The sequence below is a fragment of the Carassius gibelio genome, chromosome B16, assembly GCF_023724105.1.
Source record: "Carassius gibelio isolate Cgi1373 ecotype wild population from Czech Republic chromosome B16, carGib1.2-hapl.c, whole genome shotgun sequence".
NCBI lineage: Eukaryota > Metazoa > Chordata > Actinopteri > Cypriniformes > Cyprinidae > Carassius > Carassius gibelio.
In genome coordinates, this window is record NC_068411.1 from 10,426,607 (window position 1) to 10,440,836 (window position 14,230).

General features: G+C 34.1%; 1 long non-coding RNA gene across 1 annotated transcript; it reads right to left on the reverse strand.

Annotated features, from left to right (window-relative positions):
• Positions 1-1,465: 1,465 nt before the first annotated feature.
• On the reverse strand, positions 1,466-10,977 carry LOC127975456 (uncharacterized). The gene is made up of 6 exons (XR_008157527.1): positions 10,421-10,977; positions 9,854-9,995; positions 7,442-7,583; positions 5,452-5,593; positions 3,322-3,463; positions 1,466-1,761 (listed from the first exon to the last, which is right to left on the reverse strand). It is a non-coding gene; the product is annotated as an uncharacterized LOC127975456 (long non-coding RNA).
• Positions 10,978-14,230: the final 3,253 nt, after the last annotated feature.

Sequence of the window (14,230 nt, forward strand, 5' to 3'; positions counted from 1 at the left end):
GTAGAAAAAAACAATGGTCAGTTCTTATAAAGGACATGCCATACTATATGCACACCTCATATCAAACCATTTTACTGCAGCATTTTCGAGATATGGGACATTATTACACTTTAAATGGCTGTAAAGATCCCATTTCTAATAAGAAGAAAAAAAACAATGGTCTGTTCCTATAAGGGATGTCCCATACTATTTGCACAGCTCATATCAAACCATTTTACTGCAGCATTTTTAAGATACGGGACATTATTACACTATAAAGGGCTGTAAAGATCCCATTTCTAATAAGTAGAAAAAAACAAAAGTCAGTTCTTATCATGGACATCCCATACTATATGCACACCTCTTATCAAACCATTTTACTGCAGCATTTTCGAGATATGGGACATTATTACACTTTAAATGGCTGTAAAGATCCCATTTCTAATAAGTAGAAAAAAACAAATGGTCTGTTCCTATAAGGGATGTCCCATACTATTTGCACAGCTCATATCAAACCATTTTACTGCAGCATTTTTAAGATACGGGACATTATTACACTTTAAATGGCTGTAAAGATCCCATTTCTAATAAGTAGAAAAAAGCAACAGTCAGTTCTTATCAGGGATGTCCCATACTATATGCACACCTCATATCAAACCATTTTACTGCAGCATTTTCAAGATATGGGACATTATTACAATTTAAAGGGTCATAAAGATCCCATTTCTAATAAGTAGAAAAAAACAAAAATCAGTTCTTATCAGGGACATCCCATTCTATATGCACACCTCATATCAAACCATTTTACTGTAGCATTTTCGAGATATGGGACATTGTTACATTTTAAATGGCTGTAAAGATCCCATTTCTAATAAGTAGAAAAAAGCAACAGTCAGTTCTTATCAGGGATGTCCCATACTATATGCACACCTCATATCAAACCATTTTACTGCAGCATTTTCAAGATATGGGACATTATTACACTTTAAAGGGCTATAAAGATCCCATTTCTAATAAGTAGAAAAAAACAAAAGTCAGTTCTTATCAGGGACATCCCATACTATATGCACACCTCATATCAAACCATTTTACTGCAGCATTTTTGAGATATGGGTCCAAATGGTGATTTGGAGGGCTATAAGGACATCATTTCTAATAAGTAGAAAAAAACAATGGTCAGTTCTTATAAAAGACATCCCATACTATATGCACCCTTCATATCAAACCATTTTACTGCAGCATTTTTAAGATACGGGACATTATTACACTATAAAGGGCTGTAAAGATCCCATTTCTAATAAGTAGAAAAAAACAAAAGTCAGTTCTTATCAGGGACCTCCCACACTATATGCACACCTCATATCAAGCCATTTTACTGCAGCATTTTCGAGATATGGGACATTATTACACTTTAAATGGCTGTAAAGATCACATTTCTAATAAGTAGAAAAAAGCAACAGTCAGTTCTTATCAGGGATGTCCCATACTATATGCACACCTCATATCAAACCATTTTACTGCAGCATTTTTGAGATATGGGACATTATTACACTTTAAATGGCTGTAAAGATCCCATTTGTAATAAGTAGAAAAAAGCAACAGTCAGTTCTTATCAGGGATGTCCCATACTATATGCACACCTCATATCAAACCATTTTACTCCAGCATTTTCAAGATATGGGACATTATTACACTTTAAAGGGCTATAAAGATCCCATTTCTAATAAGTAGAAAAAAACAAAAGTCAGTTCTTATCAGGGACATCCCATACTATATGCACACCTCATATCAAACCATTTTACTGCAGCATTTTCGAGATATGGGACATTATTACACTTTAAAGGGCTATAAAGATCCCATTTCTAATAAGTAGAAAAAAACAATGGTCTGTTCTTATAAAGGATATGCCATACTATATGCACACCTCATATCAAACCATTTTACTGCAGCATTTTTGAGATATGGGTCCAAATGGTGATTTGGAGGGCTATAAAGGCATCATTTCTAATAAGTAGAAAAAAACAATGGTCAGTTCTTATAAAGGACATCTCAAACTATATGCACACCTCATATCAAACCCTTTTACTGCAGCATTTTTGAGATATGGGACATTATTACACTTTAAAGGGCTATAAAGATCCCATTTCTAATAAGTAGAAAAAAACAAAAGTCAGTTCTTATCAGGGACCTCCCACACTATATGCACACCTCATATCAAGCCATTTTACTGCAGCATTTTCGAGATATGGGACATTATTACACTTTAAATGGCTGTAAAGATCCCATTTCTAATAAGTAGAAAAAAGCAACAGTCAGTTCTTATCAGGGATGTCCCATACTATATGCACACCTCATATCAAACCATTTTACTGCAGCATTTTTGAGATATGGGACATTATTACACTTTAAATGGCTGTAAAGATCCCATTTGTAATAAGTAGAAAAAAGCAACAGTCAGTTCTTATCAGGGATGTCCCATACTATATGCACACCTCATATCAAACCATTTTACTCCAGCATTTTCAAGATATGGGACATTATTACACTTTAAAGGGCTATAAAGATCCCATTTCTAATAAGTAGAAAAAAACAAAAGTCAGTTCTTATCAGGGACATCCCATACTATATGCACACCTCATATCAAACCATTTCACTGCAGCATTTTCGAGATATGGGACATTATTACACTTTAAAGGGCTATAAAGATCCCATTTCTAATAAGTAGAAAAAAACAATGGTCCGTTCTTATAAAGGATATGCCATACTATATGCACACCTCATATCAAACCATTTTACTGCAGCATTTTTGATATGGGTCCAAATGGTGATTTGGAGGGCTATAAAGGCATCATTTCTAATAAGTAGAAAAAAACAATGGTCAGTTCTTATAAAGGACATCTCAAACTATATGCACACCTCATATCAAACCCTTTTACTGCAGCATTTTTGAGATATGGGACATTATTACACTTTAAAGGGCTATAAAGATCCCATTTCTAATAAGTAGAAAAAAACAACAGTCAGTTCTTATCAGGGACCTCCCACACTATATGCACACCTCATATCAAACCATTTTACTGCAGCATTTTTGAGATATGGGTCCAAATGGTGATTTAGAGTGCTACAAAGACCCCATTTCTAATAAGTAGAAAAAAACAATGGTCAGTTCTTATAAAGGACATGCCATACTATATGCACACCTCATATCAAACCATTTTATTGCAGCATTTTCGAGATATGGGACATTATTACACTTTAAATGGCTGTAAAGATCCCATTTCTAATAAGTAGAAAAAAACAATGGTCTGTTCCTATAAGGGACGTCCCATACTATTTGCACACCTCATATCAAACCATTTTACTGCAGCATTTTTGAGATATGGGTCCAAATGGTGATTTGGAGGGCTATAAAGACATCATTTCTAATAAGTAGAAAAAAACAATGGTCAGTTCTTATAAAGGACATCCCATACTATATGCACACCTCATATCAAACCCTTTTACTGCAGCATTTTTGAGATATGGGACATTATTACACTTTAAAGGGCTATAAAGATCCAATTTCTAATAAGTAGAAAAAAGAATAGTCAGTTCTTATCAGGGACGTCCCATACTATATGCACACCTCATATCAAACCATTTTACTGCAGCATTTTTGAGATATGGGTCCAAATGGTGATTTGGAGGGCTAAACAGACATAATTTCTAATAAGTAGAAAAAAACAATGGTCAGTTCTTATAAAGGACATCCCATACTATATGCACACCTCATATCAAACCCTTTTACTGCAGCATTTTTGAGATATGGGTCCAAATGGTGATTTGGAGGGCTATAAAGACATAATTTCTAATAAGTAGAAAAAAACAATGGTCAGTTCTTATAAAGGACATCCCATACTATATGCACACCTCATATCAAACCCTTTTACTGCAGCATTTTTGAGATATGGGACATTATTACACTTTAAAGGGCTATAAAGACCCCATTTCTAATAAGTAGAAAAAAAACAATGGTCTGTTCCTATAAGGGATGTCCCATACTATTTGCACAGCTCATATCAAACCATTTTACTGCAGCATTTTTAAGATACGGGACATTATTACACTTTAAATGGCTGTAAAGATCCCATTTCTAATAAGTAGAAAAAAGCAACAGTCAGTTCTTATCAGGGATGTCCCATACTATTTGCACCCTTCATATGAAACCATTTTACTGCAGCATTTTTGAGATATGGGACAATACAATGATTTAGAGGGCGATAAAGACACCATTTCTAATAAGTAGAAAAAAACAATAGTCAGTTCTTATCAGGGACATCCCATACTATATGCACACTTCATATGAAACCATTTTACTGCAGCATTTTTAATATATGGGACAATACAATGATTTAAAGGGCTATAAAGACACCATTTCTAATAAGTAGAAAAAAACAATAGTCTGTTCCTATAAGGGATTTCCCATACTATATGCACACCTCATATCAAAACCTTTTACTGCAGCATTTTTGACATATGGGTCCAAATGGTGATTTCGATGGCTATAAAGACACCATTTATAATAAGTAGAAAAAAACAATGGTCAGTTCTTATAAAGCACATGCCATACTATATGCACACCTCATATCAAAGCATTTTACTGCAGCATGTTTGAGATATGGGTCCATATGGCAATTTAGAGTGCTATAAAGACCCCATTTCTAATAAGTAGAAAAAAATAATAGTCAGTTCTCATCAGTGACGTCCCATACTATGAGCACATCTCATATCAAACCATTTTACTGCAGCTTTTTCCAGAAATGGGAAATTATTACACTTTAACGGGCTGTGAAGATCCCATTTCTAATAAGTAGAAAAAAACAATGGTCAGATCTTATAAAGGACATTCCATACTATATGCACAAATCATATCAAACCATTTTACTGCAGCATTTTTGAGATATGGGTCCATGTGGCAATTTAGAGGGCTATAAAGACAACATTTCTAATAAGTAGAAAAAAACAATAGTCAGTTCTTATCAGGGACGTCCCATACTATATGCACCCTTCATATGAAACCATTTTACTGCAGCATTTTTAAGATACGAGACATTTTTACACTTTAAAGGGCTGTAAAGATCCCATTTCTAATAAGTAGAAAACAACAAAAGTCAGTTCTTATCAGGGACATCCCATACTATATGCACACCTCATATCAAACCATTTTACTGCAGAATTTTCGAGATATGGGACATTATTATATTTTAAAGGGCTATAAAGATCCCATTTCTAATAAGTAGATAAAAACAATGGTATGTTCCTATAAGGGATGTCCGAAACTATATGCACTCCTCATATCAAACCCTTTTACTGCAGCATTTTTGAGATATGGGTCCAAATGGTGATTTAGAGTGCTACAAAGACCCCATTTCTAATAAGTAGAAAAAAACAATGGTCAGTTCTTATAAAGGACATCCCATACTATATGCACACCTCATATCAAACCCTTTTACTGCAGCATTTACGAGATATGGGACATTATTAGAATTTAAAGGGCTATAAAGATCCCATTTCTAATAAGTAGAAAAAAACAAATATCAGTTCTTATCAGGGACATCCCATACTATATGCACACCTGATATCAAACCATTTTACTGCAGCATTTTTAAGAAATGGGACATTATTACACTTTAAAGGGCTATAAAGATCCCATTTCTAATAAGTAGAAAAATAGAATAGTCAGTTCTTATCAGGGATGTCCCATAGTATATGCACACATCATATCAAACCATTTTACTGCAGCATTTTCGAGATATGGGACATTATTACACTTTAAATGGCTGTAAAGATCCCATTTCTAATAAGTAGAAGAAAACAATGGTCTGTTCCTATAAGGGACGTCCCATACTATTTGCACACCTCATATCAAACCATTTTACTGCAGCATTTTCAAGATATGGGACATTATTACACTTTAAAGGGCTATAAAGATCCCATTTGTAATATGTAGAAAAATAGAATAGTCAGTTCTTATCAGGGACGTCCCATATTATATGCACACATCATATCAAACCATTTTACTGCAGCATTTTTGAGATATGGGTCCAAATGGTGATTTGGAGGGCTAAAAAGACATAATTTCTAATAAGTAGAAAAAAACAATGGTCAGTTCTTATAAAGGACATCCCATACTATATGCACACCTCATATCAAACCCTTTTACTGCAGCATTTTTGAGATATGGGTCCAAATGGTGATTTGGAGGGCTATAAAGACATAATTTCTAATAAGTAGAAAAAAACAATGGTCAGTTCTTATAAAGGACATCCCATACTATATGCACACCTCATATCAAACCCTTTTACTGCAGCATTTTTGAGATATGGGACATTATTACACTTTAAAGGGCTATAAAGACCCCATTTCTAATAAGTAGAAAAAAACAATGGTCAGTTCTTATAAAGGATATGCCATACTATATGCACACCTCATATCAAACAATTTTACTGCAGCATTTTTGAGATATGGGTCCAAATGGTGATTTGGAGGGCTATAAAGACATAATTTCTAATAAGTAGAAAAAAACAATGGTCAGTTCTTATAAAGGACATGCCATACTATATGCACACCTCATATCAAACCATTTTACTGCAGCATTTTCGAGATATGGGACATTATTACACTTTAAATGGCTGTAAAGATCCCATTTCTAATAAGAAGAAAAAAAACAATGGTCTGTTCCTATAAGGGATGTCCCATACTATTTGCACAGCTCATATCAAACCATTTTACTGCAGCATTTTTAAGATACGGGACATTATTACACTATAAAGGGCTGTAAAGATCCCATTTCTAATAAGTAGAAAAAAACAAAAGTCAGTTCTTATCATGGACATCCCATACTATATGCACACCTCTTATCAAACCATTTTACTGCAGCATTTTCGAGATATGGGACATTATTACACTTTAAATGGCTGTAAAGATCCCATTTCTAATAAGTAGAAAAAAACAAATGGTCTGTTCCTATAAGGGATGTCCCATACTATTTGCACAGCTCATATCAAACCATTTTACTGCAGCATTTTTAAGATACGGGACATTATTACACTTTAAATGGCTGTAAAGATCCCATTTCTAATAAGTAGAAAAAAGCAACAGTCAGTTCTTATCAGGGATGTCCCATACTATATGCACACCTCATATCAAACCATTTTACTGCAGCATTTTCAAGATATGGGACATTATTACAATTTAAAGGGTCATAAAGATCCCATTTCTAATAAGTAGAAAAAAACAAAAATCAGTTCTTATCAGGGACATCCCATTCTATATGCACACCTCATATCAAACCATTTTACTGTAGCATTTTCGAGATATGGGACATTGTTACATTTTAAATGGCTGTAAAGATCCCATTTCTAATAAGTAGAAAAAAGCAACAGTCAGTTCTTATCAGGGATGTCCCATACTATATGCACACCTCATATCAAACCATTTTACTGCAGCATTTTCAAGATATGGGACATTATTACACTTTAAAGGGCTATAAAGATCCCATTTCTAATAAGTAGAAAAAAACAAAAGTCAGTTCTTATCAGGGACATCCCATACTATATGCACACCTCATATCAAACCATTTTACTGCAGCATTTTTGAGATATGGGTCCAAATGGTGATTTGGAGGGCTATAAGGACATCATTTCTAATAAGTAGAAAAAAACAATGGTCAGTTCTTATAAAAGACATCCCATACTATATGCACCCTTCATATCAAACCATTTTACTGCAGCATTTTTAAGATACGGGACATTATTACACTATAAAGGGCTGTAAAGATCCCATTTCTAATAAGTAGAAAAAAACAAAAGTCAGTTCTTATCAGGGACCTCCCACACTATATGCACACCTCATATCAAGCCATTTTACTGCAGCATTTTCGAGATATGGGACATTATTACACTTTAAATGGCTGTAAAGATCACATTTCTAATAAGTAGAAAAAAGCAACAGTCAGTTCTTATCAGGGATGTCCCATACTATATGCACACCTCATATCAAACCATTTTACTGCAGCATTTTTGAGATATGGGACATTATTACACTTTAAATGGCTGTAAAGATCCCATTTGTAATAAGTAGAAAAAAGCAACAGTCAGTTCTTATCAGGGATGTCCCATACTATATGCACACCTCATATCAAACCATTTTACTCCAGCATTTTCAAGATATGGGACATTATTACACTTTAAAGGGCTATAAAGATCCCATTTCTAATAAGTAGAAAAAAACAAAAGTCAGTTCTTATCAGGGACATCCCATACTATATGCACACCTCATATCAAACCATTTTACTGCAGCATTTTCGAGATATGGGACATTATTACACTTTAAAGGGCTATAAAGATCCCATTTCTAATAAGTAGAAAAAAACAATGGTCTGTTCTTATAAAGGATATGCCATACTATATGCACACCTCATATCAAACCATTTTACTGCAGCATTTTTGAGATATGGGTCCAAATGGTGATTTGGAGGGCTATAAAGGCATCATTTCTAATAAGTAGAAAAAAACAATGGTCAGTTCTTATAAAGGACATCTCAAACTATATGCACACCTCATATCAAACCCTTTTACTGCAGCATTTTTGAGATATGGGACATTATTACACTTTAAAGGGCTATAAAGATCCCATTTCTAATAAGTAGAAAAAAACAAAAGTCAGTTCTTATCAGGGACCTCCCACACTATATGCACACCTCATATCAAGCCATTTTACTGCAGCATTTTCGAGATATGGGACATTATTACACTTTAAATGGCTGTAAAGATCCCATTTCTAATAAGTAGAAAAAAGCAACAGTCAGTTCTTATCAGGGATGTCCCATACTATATGCACACCTCATATCAAACCATTTTACTGCAGCATTTTTGAGATATGGGACATTATTACACTTTAAATGGCTGTAAAGATCCCATTTGTAATAAGTAGAAAAAAGCAACAGTCAGTTCTTATCAGGGATGTCCCATACTATATGCACACCTCATATCAAACCATTTTACTCCAGCATTTTCAAGATATGGGACATTATTACACTTTAAAGGGCTATAAAGATCACATTTCTAATAAGTAGAAAAAAACAAAAGTCAGTTCTTATCAGGGACATCCCATACTATATGCACACCTCATATCAAACCATTTCACTGCAGCATTTTCGAGATATGGGACATTATTACACTTTAAAGGGCTATAAAGATCCCATTTCTAATAAGTAGAAAAAAACAATGGTCCGTTCTTATAAAGGATATGCCATACTATATGCACACCTCATATCAAACCATTTTACTGCAGCATTTTTGATATGGGTCCAAATGGTGATTTGGAGGGCTATAAAGGCATCATTTCTAATAAGTAGAAAAAAACAATGGTCAGTTCTTATAAAGGACATCTCAAATTATATGCACACCTCATATCAAACCCTTTTACTGCAGCATTTTTGAGATATGGGACATTATTACACTTTAAAGGGCTATAAAGATCCCATTTCTAATAAGTAGAAAAAAACAACAGTCAGTTCTTATCAGGGACCTCCCACACTATATGCACACCTCATATCAAACCATTTTACTGCAGCATTTTTGAGATATGGGTCCAAATGGTGATTTAGAGTGCTACAAAGACCCCATTTCTAATAAGTAGAAAAAAACAATGGTCAGTTCTTATAAAGGACATGCCATACTATATGCACACCTCATATCAAACCATTTTATTGCAGCATTTTCGAGATATGGGACATTATTACTCTTTAAATGGCTGTAAAGATCCCATTTCTAATAAGTAGAAAAAAACAATGGTCTGTTCCTATAAGGGACGTCCCATACTATTTGCACACCTCATATCAAACCATTTTACTGCAGCATTTTTGAGATATGGGTCCAAATGGTGATTTGGAGGGCTATAAAGACATCATTTCTAATAAGTAGAAAAAAACAATGGTCAGTTCTTATAAAGGACATCCCATACTATATGCACACCTCATATCAAACCCTTTTACTGCAGCATTTTTGAGATATGGGACATTATTACACTTTAAAGGGCTATAAAGATCCAATTTCTAATAAGTAGAAAAAAGAATAGTCAGTTCTTATCAGGGACGTCCCATACTATATGCACACCTCATATCAAACCATTTTACTGCAGCATTTTTGAGATATGGGTCCAAATGGTGATTTGGAGGGCTAAAAAGACATAATTTCTAATAAGTAGAAAAAAACAATGGTCAGTTCTTATAAAGGACATCCCATACTATATGCACACCTCATATCAAACCCTTTTACTGCAGCATTTTTGAGATATGGGTCCAAATGGTGATTTGGAGGGCTATAAAGACATAATTTCTAATAAGTAGAAAAAAACAATGGTCAGTTCTTATAAAGGACATCCCATACTATATGCACACCTCATATCAAACCCTTTTACTGCAGCATTTTTGAGATATGGGACATTATTACACTTTAAAGGGCTATAAAGACCCCATTTCTAATAAGTAGAAAAAAACAATGGTCAGTTCTTATAAAGGATATGCCATACTATATGCACACCTCATATCAAACAATTTTACTGCAGCATTTTTGAGATATGGGTCCAAATGGTGATTTGGAGGGCCATAAAGACATAATTTCTAATAAGTAGAAAAAAACAATGGTCAGTTCTTATAAAGGACATGCCATACTATATGCACACCTCATATCAAACCATTTTACTGCAGCATTTTCGAGATATGGGACATTATTACACTTTAAATGGCTGTAAAGATCCCATTTCTAATAAGAAGAAAAAAAACAATGGTCTGTTCCTATAAGGGATGTCCCATACTATTTGCACAGCTCATATCAAACCATTTTACTGCAGCATTTTTAAGATACGGGACATTATTACACTATAAAGGGCTGTAAAGATCCCATTTCTAATAAGTAGAAAAAAACAAAAGTCAGTTCTTATCATGGACATCCCATACTATATGCACACCTCTTATCAAACCATTTTACTGCAGCATTTTCGAGATATGGGACATTATTACACTTTAAATGGCTGTAAAGATCCCATTTCTAATAAGTAGAAAAAAACAAATGGTCTGTTCCTATAAGGGATGTCCCATACTATTTGCACAGCTCATATCAAACCATTTTACTGCAGCATTTTTAAGATATGGGACATTATTACACTTTAAATGGCTGTAAAGATCCCATTTCTAATAAGTAGAAAAAAGCAACAGTCAGTTCTTATCAGGGATGTCCCATACTATATGCACACCTCATATCAAACCATTTTACTGCAGCATTTTCAAGATATGGGACATTATTACAATTTAAAGGGTCATAAAGATCCCATTTCTAATAAGTAGAAAAAAACAAAAATCAGTTCTTATCAGGGACATCCCATTCTATATGCACACCTCATATCAAACCATTTTACTGCAGCATTTTCGAGATATGGGACATTGTTACATTTTAAATGGCTGTAAAGATCCCATTTCTAATAAGTAGAAAAAAGCAACAGTCAGTTCTTATCAGGGATGTCCCATACTATATGCACACCTCATATCAAACCATTTTACTGCAGCATTTTCAAGATATGGGACATTATTACACTTTAAAGGGCTATAAAGATCCCATTTCTAATAAGTAGAAAAAAACAAAAGTCAGTTCTTATCAGGGACATCCCATACTATATGCACACCTCATATCAAACCATTTTACTGCAGCATTTTTGAGATATGGGTCCAAATGGTGATTTGGAGGGCTATAAGGACATCATTTCTAATAAGTAGAAAAAAACAATGGTCAGTTCTTATAAAAGACATCCCATACTATATGCACCCTTCATATCAAACCATTTTACTGCAGCATTTTTAAGATACGGGACATTATTACACTATAAAGGGCTGTAAAGATCCCATTTCTAATAAGTAGAAAAAAACAAAAGTCAGTTCTTATCAGGGACCTCCCACACTATATGCACACCTCATATCAAGCCATTTTACTGCAGCATTTTCGAGATATGGGACATTATTACACTTTAAATGGCTGTAAAGATCACATTTCTAATAAGTAGAAAAAAGCAACAGTCAGTTCTTATCAGGGATGTCCCATACTATATGCACACCTCATATCAAACCATTTTACTGCAGCATTTTTGAGATATGGGACATTATTACACTTTAAATGGCTGTAAAGATCCCATTTGTAATAAGTAGAAAAAAGCAACAGTCAGTTCTTATCAGGGATGTCCCATACTATATGCACACCTCATATCAAACCATTTTACTCCAGCATTTTCAAGATATGGGACATTATTACACTTTAAAGGGCTATAAAGATCCCATTTCTAATAAGTAGAAAAAAACAAAAGTCAGTTCTTATCAGGGACATCCCATACTATATGCACACCTCATATCAAACCATTTTACTGCAGCATTTTCGAGATATGGGACATTATTACACTTTAAAGGGCTATAAAGATCCCATTTCTAATAAGTAGAAAAAAACAATGGTCTGTTCTTATAAAGGATATGCCATACTATATGCACACCTCATATCAAACCATTTTACTGCAGCATTTTTGAGATATGGGTCCAAATGGTGATTTGGAGGGCTATAAAGGCATCATTTCTAATAAGTAGAAAAAAACAATGGTCAGTTCTTATAAAGGACATCTCAAACTATATGCACACCTCATATCAAACCCTTTTACTGCAGCATTTTTGAGATATGGGACATTATTACACTTTAAAGGGCTATAAAGATCCCATTTCTAATAAGTAGAAAAAAACAAAAGTCAGTTCTTATCAGGGACCTCCCACACTATATGCACACCTCATATCAAGCCATTTTACTGCAGCATTTTCGAGATATGGGACATTATTACACTTTAAATGGCTGTAAAGATCCCATTTCTAATAAGTAGAAAAAAGCAACAGTCAGTTCTTATCAGGGATGTCCCATACTATATGCACACCTCATATCAAACCATTTTACTGCAGCATTTTTGAGATATGGGACATTATTACACTTTAAATGGCTGTAAAGATCCCATTTGTAATAAGTAGAAAAAAGCAACAGTCAGTTCTTATCAGGGATGTCCCATACTATATGCACACCTCATATCAAACCATTTCACTGCAGCATTTTCGAGATATGGGACATTATTACACTTTAAAGGGCTATAAAGATCCCATTTCTAATAAGTAGAAAAAAACAATGGTCCGTTCTTATAAAGGATATGCCATACTATATGCACACCTCATATCAAACCATTTTACTGCAGCATTTTTGATATGGGTCCAAATGGTGATTTGGAGGGCTATAAAGGCATCATTTCTAATAAGTAGAAAAAAACAATGGTCAGTTCTTATAAAGGACATCTCAAACTATATGCACACCTCATATCAAACCCTTTTACTGCAGCATTTTTGAGATATGGGACATTATTACACTTTAAAGGGCTATAAAGATCCCATTTCTAATAAGTAGAAAAAAACAACAGTCAGTTCTTATCAGGGACCTCCCACACTATATGCACACCTCATATCAAACCATTTTACTGCAGCATTTTTGAGATATGGGTCCAAATGGTGATTTAGAGTGCTACAAAGACCCCATTTCTAATAAGTAGAAAAAAACAATGGTCAGTTCTTATAAAGGACATGCCATACTATATGCACACCTCATATCAAACCATTTTATTGCAGCATTTTCGAGATATGGGACATTATTACACTTTAAATGGCTGTAAAGATCCCATTTCTAATAAGTAGAAAAAAACAATGGTCTGTTCCTATAAGGGACGTCCCATACTATTTGCACACCTCATATCAAACCATTTTACTGCAGCATTTTTGAGATATGGGTCCAAATGGTGATTTGGAGGGCTATAAAGACATCATTTCTAATAAGTAGAAAAAAACAATGGTCAGTTCTTATAAAGGACATCCCATACTATATGCACACCTCATATCAAACCCTTTTACTGCAGCATTTTTGAGATATGGGACATTATTACACTTTAAAGGGCTATAAAGATCCAATTTCTAATAAGTAGAAAAAAGAATAGTCAGTTCTTATCAGGGACGTCCCATACTATATGCACACCTCATATCAAACCATTTTACTGCAGCATTTTTGAGATATGGGTCCATATGATAATTTAGAAGACCACATTTCTAATAAGTTGAAAAACAAATGTCAGCTCCTTTAAGGGATGTCCCATA